At 36.4% G+C, this 8,873-nt stretch overlaps 1 protein-coding gene across 4 annotated transcripts in view; it reads left to right on the forward strand.

The window, feature by feature from the left end:
• The window catches only part of LOC111159793 (fucosyltransferase 8), a 294,732-nt gene that overhangs the window by 41,973 nt on the left and 243,886 nt on the right, over nt 1-8,873 (forward strand). The window contains exon 2 of one of the 4 annotated variants that reach the window (XM_022522421.1): nt 5,221-5,307. The exons of 1 other annotated variant lie outside the window; for it this stretch is intronic. The gene's annotated coding sequence lies outside the window, so the exon portion shown is untranslated. Of the gene's footprint in view, nt 1-5,219; nt 5,308-8,873 lie in introns of those variants that run through there. 2 more of the 4 variants (XM_022522403.1, XM_022522438.1) reach the window with 2 other exon arrangements.

Genomic DNA, 8,873 nt, shown 5'->3' on the forward strand with positions numbered 1-8,873 from the left:
ATATATATATAGTATGTTACTGTGCTGTTACTATATATATATTGTATGTTACTGTGCTGTTAAATAAGGCATAACATTTCATAAGGCTATTTTGGGACTATAGTCAATGACCACACAATAGTGGTCCAACTCTCTAAATAATAATATTAGACAAACAGGACACCCTCTCACATGTGGACAAGTCTGCATGGAAAAGTACTCAAGGTTTAGGTGTGGACTTGTGTCCTTTATTTTCCCTTTCTAGTGTATTAAGCAATGACATGCACTTTAACTTGCCCAAAACAATGCTTGCATTCTAGTGGCAACATACTACTTCTGATACATAGTGAAGTGAGTACCAGAGCTACCAAGCAAGGCAGGAGGTGTAAGTACATTTTTGTTAGGAAGGGAAGTTGTCAACTTAAATAGCAGCAAATGAAGAGTGAGTAAGGAAACTTCTGTTGTCATAGACATACAAGACCTCCATCACATACAGGATACAGGAGGCATTTCACTTTGTGATATCCAGCCCAGAAATGTCAAATGCTTTTCCATTTAATCTCATAATTCTGGATTTCTACCAGAAAGGAATCCATTAAGATCATGGAAAGTTGCTTACTGAAGGGAAACCCTTAAAAAAAAGTAAGGGAGGGAAAATAGAAATTAAGTTTTGCAGAATACTCTTTAAGTGATAATTAACTACATTTTCATATCTTCACGGTAATACAAAACCCAATTACTTACAGAACTGGTTCAGCTTACTTAAATGTCAGATATGTTTTTAGTCCTCTACGTAAGTGTTTAGAAGTTACTAGTGTTTATACAAAATGAAGCTATTAATACTTTTCTACAGCACTAACTACACACCAGGAAGGCCAAGCCAAACACAAATCAAGGAATGGGGTTTTCCCAAAGCTACAGTGTGAAAAGACTATAAACATGTGATTCCATACACATGAATGGGTTTCTTTGCTGTAGGAAATTCAAATGGAATAAGAAATGGAGATGTGTAAAAAGGTTTCTTGAGGGGGAGAAGGATGACATCCTGTATGCACTTAGTTTTCTGCTCCTTCTGTGGCATCATATTCTTCTCCTGCACTGTCTGATGTCCATAATGTTAGGTTGTCTCTGAACAACTGCATGATGAGGGAGCTGTTGTCTTTGGATGAGGCGTCATTCACTATATCAAGTTCTGAAGTGGCCTCATCAAAAGCCATTTTAGCTAGTGTGTAGGCAAGCTTGGATTACTAAGGATCTTACAGTGAAACACAGGAAAGTTAAGAGCCAGCCTCAGGCGGATTGGGTGTGTGGGTTTCATCTCTTGCTTACATCAAAAGCCTCTTGCTAAGCAGCTTGGGAATTACTTACCATTTGTTTTTGATCTTGACCACCTGGAGCTGCAGCAACATACCATAGGTAATCTTTCCTCATTTTTAGGTAGAAAACCTTACTCTCTAGATTAATTGCATTGGCTGTTAAATATGCATCCAACAAATAGCTTTTTGCTATTTTTGATTACAGGGTCCTGTTTATTCTTTGCGCTCAGCTGCTATTTGCCTATTTCATTTTCATGGTTATTATTCTTTTCTGCCATGTGTTATGGATTTATCATATGCTTTAGAATAACTTACTAACGTATGAGTGATGGTAATTGAATATATCTAATTTTTTGAAAATGTCAGCATTCAGTGCTGTCACAAAATTAATCTAACTGATAGATAGTGCTTCCACCCAAGATGGACCAACAGGGAGTAGTAGTATACTTCCACTTTTACCCACCTGGAGAAAAGATATGAAACAACAGTTTCTAAGACATTTGCCATCAGGCAGCAAAAGGCTTCGATCCCTGAGTGATAGAAAATAAATTAAGTGAGACTTAAGAATGTGCTAGTCTGGAGAGAGTTTCTAATCATGGAGCAGGTCAACAGAACCCAAGAGGAACCTAGAGATCTTCCTGAGTTGAAGGGAAGGAGCTGGGAGGCTATCCGAGGAGGTAAGGTAGCTAGAGTTCATAGGGCAGAATATCAGAGAAGAGAGAGCTGCAAGAGAATTTTCAAGAATTTAGTTGAGTACTAATCAGTGAGGTTCCTTTCAAGAATTCAGTTGAGTACTCATCAGTGCATGCCTGTGAGGGAACTACTTGAGGCTAGGAAGAACCACTCAAAAGGAATTGAAGGAACAATACAATACTCATAGCTCACATACAATACCAGGAATAGAGCCCTGAATCCATCAGAGTAGAAAATCTTATTCACTGAGTGTCAGGTAGAGCACCTCCAACATTCTAGTTGTCATTTTTAGATGTTCGGGGTTGAATCTTTTTATCTGTCTTTACTGAAAATGTAGTCAACCTTTTTTCTAGCTTCTAGAACATATGGGATTTATAACAACTTTTAATGTCCTGGTTTCCTAATCTTATCAACTGTGTCGTGTCTAGGCTGATTTTGATTGATATTTCTACTCATGGCTGTATTTTCTTTTTCGTACCTTTTTTTTTTTTTTTTTTTTTTTTAAACCTGCTTGGAAATCAGTTGATGCTTGTCAGGCATGTAAAAGAAGACATTGTAAATTTTACCTTGTTGGGTGCAGATATTTTTGTATTCCTCTGTGTGTTCTTGAAACTTTTTCTGGAATGTATTGAGGTTACTTGGAAAGTGTTTGGTCCTTTCAGGTATTACTTTTAATCTTTGTTAAGTGGGACCATTTAATCTAATTGCCCCACTGCTGAGGCAGAATCTTTCTGAGTGCTTTACCGGATGCCCTGTGAATAATGAGGTTTTCCATTTGGCTAGTCATCTGGTTACAGATGTTAAATTGAGGACCTGGTTGTTCCTTCAATGTTTGTTTTTAAGTTCTTTTGGGATCATTAGATAGTAGTCTTTATTCTAGGACTGATTTTTATCCATGCTTTGGTCTCTACTTACTGCCTGGAGTATACAAGTCTTTCTTTACTCTGTTTGGATAGAACCTCCAATGTCTCCAACCCCGTTTGAACCTTGCATTGTTTTTGTTTGTTTGTTTGTTTTAGCTCCTCAGCAGTTGTTTTTTGCCTGGCCTTGTGGAATTTCACTCTAAGTGTATGTAGATCAATATTAAGTAAGACTCAAGTGGACCCCTACCTAGATGTCTAGAGCTTTTTTCTGCATAACCCCTCCTTTCTGGTACATTATTCCGGTAATTCCTGTTACCTGTACCTTACTGAATTTATATCTTTGTCTCTTCAAGTTAGTAGATTGCTGTGCTGTGCTTTTAATCTCTCTGCCTGCAGGGGTGTTTAGGACATACATGTCTTTGGCAGAAAGTCAAGATGCTCTCAGGGCTTATCTAGCTTGTTTCCTTCTCTCAGGGAATGCACATCTACACTAATTATTGTCCAATGTCCATAAACCGTTATGTCATATGTTTTGTCTAGTTTTGTAGTTGTTTACTGTCTGGGGGTAAATCTGGTTGCCAGTTACTCCATAATCATAATAGCTAGAAGCATAAATCCTAAACTGGGTTATTGTGGGAATTTGATAAAGACTTTTGGGTGAAGTTACAGGAAGGAGCGTTGGCTGGTTTTTATAGTTGATAGCCATTTAGGAATTGTTTATGGACCCCTGCAGTAGTTGACTTAGCAGTGGTTTGTCTTTTTCAACCAGATCTGGCAGATGAGATAATGTAAATAGAAAAGCACTATACAAATGTGCTTATTATTTTTAGCTTAGAGTAATTTATTGAATGTTCTTATTAATAAGTGTTCTGCCTCCGAGTAGATTTTTTTTAATTGAAAGTAAAAATAGTTGTTTTACCTTTATGCTGGAGAAGTTGGAGTTGGTGATGATGCCTTCAATGTTATTTCTAGTTATCAAAAATTGGTTTCAGTACACTTTGATGTTATTGGATAAAGAATGCTTCTCACATGTAGTAAAAATGTCAGTCCAAGACTACAGTAAAGTAGTTGGCAGAAAGACATATTTCTGAAGATTGTATTGTGTCGCTATATTATTCTTGGGTTTTTTTACTTAGGGACTTGCACATACATATTCAATGAACATTTGATGTATGAATCTTTATTAAGACCATTCACTTGTCAATCATATGATTAACTTTCTATATGTCAAACATGGTAGTAGATATTAGGGAGGCAAAAGAAATAAGAGATAGGGTCCCTTATTAGAAGGTCACATGAGATGGCACATGTATAAGGCAACAACACATTCTAGCAAAGATTAATGGAGTACATAGTGATTATGTCAGCTCTCAGGGAGAAATGGAGGGGCTGGATTTTGAGAAAATTGATGGATTTGCATTGATTCACCAAGAGGATAAGGGAGAAAAAGTCCCTGCTCTAAGAAGAAGGAATGGTGTGTTGCAGGGTGACAGCTGAGAATGACAAAATTGTTCTGTGACTAACAAGCAAATTAAATTGGCTTGAATGGAATCCTCTGTAGAATAGAGTCAGAAATTAGGTTGTAGAGCTGATTGTGGTATGAGGGATGTAGAAGATTTTGAGCATTAGTCTGCGAAGAGAGAAAGCTGATTGTCCCATATGTTAAAAAGTAGACAAAATTGAAGAATTTTGTGTTCACAAAGTAAGTTTTATAGGTGTTGACTTATTTTAAGATAAACTATGAAGCAAATGAAGACACTGAGTGTTGCTGTGTTTGATTACAATAAAGTAGAAACCCATTCTTTATTGGGATTTGAAAAACACTGCTTAGAGAAGTGAATAAATATATAAAAGTTTTACATGGAGGTGCCTGGGTGGCTCAGTTGGTTAAGAATCTCCCTTCCGGGGACACCTGGGTTGCTCAGTTGGTTAAGCGGCTGCCCATGATCCCAGTGTCCTGGGATCAAGTCCAACATGGGGCTCCCTGCATGGCAGGGAGCTGCTTCTCTCTCTGCCTCTGCCTGCCACTCTGCTTGCCTGTGTGCTCTCTCTCTGACAAATAAATAAAAATAAAATCTTTCAAAAAAAAAAAATCTGCCTTCTGCTCTGGTTATGATCCCAGGGTCCTGTGAGGGAGCCCGGTGTCTCCGTGGGGAGCCGGCTTCTCTCTCTGCCCCTCCCTCTGCTCACTCTCTCTCAAATAAGTAAATAAATAAATAAATAAAATATTTTTAAAAAGTGAAAGTTTTACATGTTATGACTTATTGTAAGGGAAAAAAGGGAATTTTTTAAATGGTATAATAACTGAAGGTATTCTAACTGAATTCTCTGAGTAAGGTTGAATTTCATTTGTTTGTTTATTGCTCCAGGTTGCTGCGTACTCATGACCCAGGTGGTATTTTCATTCAAGATAAAGTGTGTCCTATTGCCGTTATTGATTAACTGAACAAATTCAGGTTAATATATTTTTTGGACAGCATTTCCCTTTTCTAATTATAAATTAATATGTTGAGAAATAGATAATTTTGTGTTAAAATCTATGTATGTACGTGGCAGTGAATTAGAAAGACCAAGTCATTCTAAATGCTACTGAATTATGTATTAGTTAACAGACATTTTGGTACTACCTACTATGTATAATCTGTAGTGCATAAAATAAAAAAAATGTTTTACTCCTTGTTTAGTAGTTTTGTACTTTAAGAGGCTGGTTAAAAACAAGTTGTGGCTGAATATGTTACATTGTAATTTTGGCATTGTTGTGTGACATATTGGGTGTTGAAAATAAACAACTCATCTTAGAATTTTTGGACATTTTTATAGCTGACTTTTAAAGGATAGATTGTTGTTCAGATTTTAGTCACACATTAAAATTATTATTTGTTTTTAGTATTGTCTGTGTGTTTTGACAAATAAATATTCATCCCCATAATCTTTTAAATTCATTCATGTTGTCTCTTTGTAGTCAACCTCTCTCTCATCTCACCTTCTAGCAACCACTGATCTGTTTTTTTGTCCCTATAGTCTACCTATTCTGATATGTCATTTAAATAGAATCATTGAGTATGTAGCTTTTATTTTATTTTATTTTATTTTTTAAGATTTTATTTATTTATTTGACAGACAGAGATCACAAGTAGACAGAGAGGCAGGCAGAGAGAGAGAAGGGGAAGGAGGCTCCCTGCTGAGCAGAGAGCTCCATGTGGGGCTCCATCCCATGACCGCAGGATCACGACCCGAGCCGAAGGCAGAGGCTTTTAACCCACTGAGCCACCCAGGTGCCCCTGAGTATGTAGCTTTTAAAATCTAGCTTCTTTCAGTTAGCATAATACATTTGGATTCATTCATGTTGTTGTACCGGTAATTTGTTCTTTTTTCTTTCTTTCTTTTTTTTTTTAAATTCTGAGCTGTGTTCTACCAAATGGGGATATACTGTAGTTGGTTTATTCATTTACCACTTTATATACATTTGGGGAGTTTCCAACTTTTGGTGATTATTTTAGTCATACTTTTTCTCTCTTTTTTTGTGTTAAAATACTTATATATAGCCTAATATTTATAACAATAAGATACATGACATAAAATTTACCATCTTAGCCATTTTTTTTTAGAAAGATTTTATTTATTTATTTGAGAGAGAGAGAAAGCACCAGGGAGGGGAGGGTCAGAGGGAGAAGCTCTCTCCCTGCTGAGTGGGGAGCCGGATAGGGGACTGGATCCTTGGACTCCAGGATCTTGACCTGAGCTGAGGGCAGACGTTTAACCTATTGAGCCACCCTGCGCCCCTCCCCCACTCATCTTTGCCATTTTTAAGTGTACAGTTCAGTGCTTTAAGTACATTCACATTGCTATGCAGTTGTCAGAGAATTCCTGTAACTCTTTTCATCTTGTAAAATTGAAACAATGTACCTATTAAACAATAACTCCCCATTCTCTATTCCATCCAGCTCCTGGAAAGCAGTATTGTACTTTCTGTCTTTATGAATTTGACTCTAAGTAATTCATATGAGGGGGGGTCATACACAGCATTTGTCTTTTTGTTTCTGGCTTATTTCACTTAGCATAATGTCCTTGAGGTTCATCTGTGTTGTAGCATAGCACAGAATTTCCTTTCTTTTTGAGGCTGAATAGTATTCCATTGTATGTCCATAATTCATTTTGCTTATCTGCTTATTGGTTGTTGGACATGGGTTTCTTCCACATTTTAGCTATTGTGCATAATGTGGCTATGAACATGAGTGTGTAATTATTTCTTCAACACCCTGTTTTTAGTTCTTTTGGGTATATATATATGTTCAGAAATGAAATTGGTAGGTCATATAGTAATTCTATTTTTAATTTTTTGAGGAACCACCATACTTTTTTCCACAGCAGCTATACCATTTTACCGTCTCATCAGCATTGCACAGGTGTTTCACTGTCTCTACCTCCTTGCCAACAACTGTTACTTTCTGATTTTTGATAGTAGCCATTTTAATGGGATGAAATTGTAGGTTTGTGTGTGTGTGTGTGTGTGTGTGTGTGTGTGTGTTTGTGGTTTTGATTTGCATTTCCCTAATGATTGGTGCCACTGAAAAAAAAAAATGGTTCCCATCTTTTTATGGGCTTATTGGCTCTTTGTATATCTTCTTTGGAACAGTGTCTATTCCTGTCTTTTTTTCCAATTTTGAATTGGGTTGTTTGTCTTTTGTTCTTGAGGCTTAGGAGTTCTCTATATATTCTGGATAGTAATCCCTTATCAGATACATGATTTACAAGTATTTTCTCTCAGTCTTTTAGGTTGCCTTTTTACTTCATAGATGTTGTCTTTTGATGCACAAAAGTTTTAGTTTTCACAAAGTCCAGTTTGTCAATTTTTCCTTTCTTTCTCCTTATGCCTTTAGTGTCATATCCAAGAAATCATTGGTAAATTCAGTAACATGAAACTTTTATCCTATGTTTTCTTCTGAGAGTTTTATTATTTTAGGTCCTACAGTTATGTACTTGATCTATTTTGACTTAATTTTTGTATATATGTTAGGTAGGGGTCCAGCTTCATTTTTTTGGATGTGGATATTCAGTTTTCCCAGCACCATTTATTGAAAAGACTGTCCTTCCCTCCCCCACCCCCCCAGGGGTGGCACTCTTGTTGGCACTCTTGTCAAATCATTTGACCATATATATGAGGGTTTATTTCTGGGCTCTCTGTTCCATTGGTCCATGTGTCTGTTTTTGTGGCAACACCACACTGTTTTGTTGTTGTTGTTGTTATTTTTAAAGATTTTATTCATTTGAGAAAGAGAGAAAAAATACAAGTCAGTGGAGGGACACAGGAGGAGGGAGAAGTGGATTCCCAGCTGAGCAGGGAGCTCAACACAGGGCTGGATCCCAGGATTCTGGGATCATGACCTGAGCTGAAGGGAGATGCTTAATTAATTGACTGAGCCACCCAGATGGCCCAACACCACGCTGTTTTGATTACTGTAGCTTTATAGTAAAATTTGAAGTCAGAAAGTATAAGTCCTCCAGTTTTTCTGTTCTTTTTCAAGATTGTTTTGGCTCTTTGGGATCCCTTGAGATTTCATATGAATTTTAGGGTGAGTTTTTCTATATCAGAAAAAATGTGATTGGGGTTTTGATCAGTGTTGCGTTGAATCTGTTGATTTCTTTGGGTATTATGACATTTTAACAATATTAAGTCTCCTAGTGTTACTAACATGGGATGTGTTTCCATTTATTTATGTCTTCTTTATTTTCTTTCACCAATATTTTGTAGTTTTCATTGTATATGTCTTTTGCCTCCTTGGTCAAGTTAATTTATAAGTATTTTATTCTTTTTGATGCTGTTAATGGAATTCTTTTTGTAATTTTCTTTTTAGATTGTTCATTTTGTGTAGAAATGTGGTTTGTTTTTGTATGTTGATTTTGTATCATGCTGTTTTGATGAATTCATTTATTCTAAGAGCTTTTTCATGGAGTCTTTAGGGTTTTTTTTTTTTTTAAAGATTTTATTTATTTATTTGACAGACAGAGATCACAAGTGACA

Source organism: Enhydra lutris, unplaced genomic scaffold (genome assembly GCF_002288905.1).
Source record: "Enhydra lutris kenyoni isolate GAN:26980312 unplaced genomic scaffold, ASM228890v2 scaffoldscaffold4, whole genome shotgun sequence".
Classification (NCBI taxonomy): Eukaryota; Metazoa; Chordata; class Mammalia; order Carnivora; family Mustelidae; genus Enhydra; species Enhydra lutris.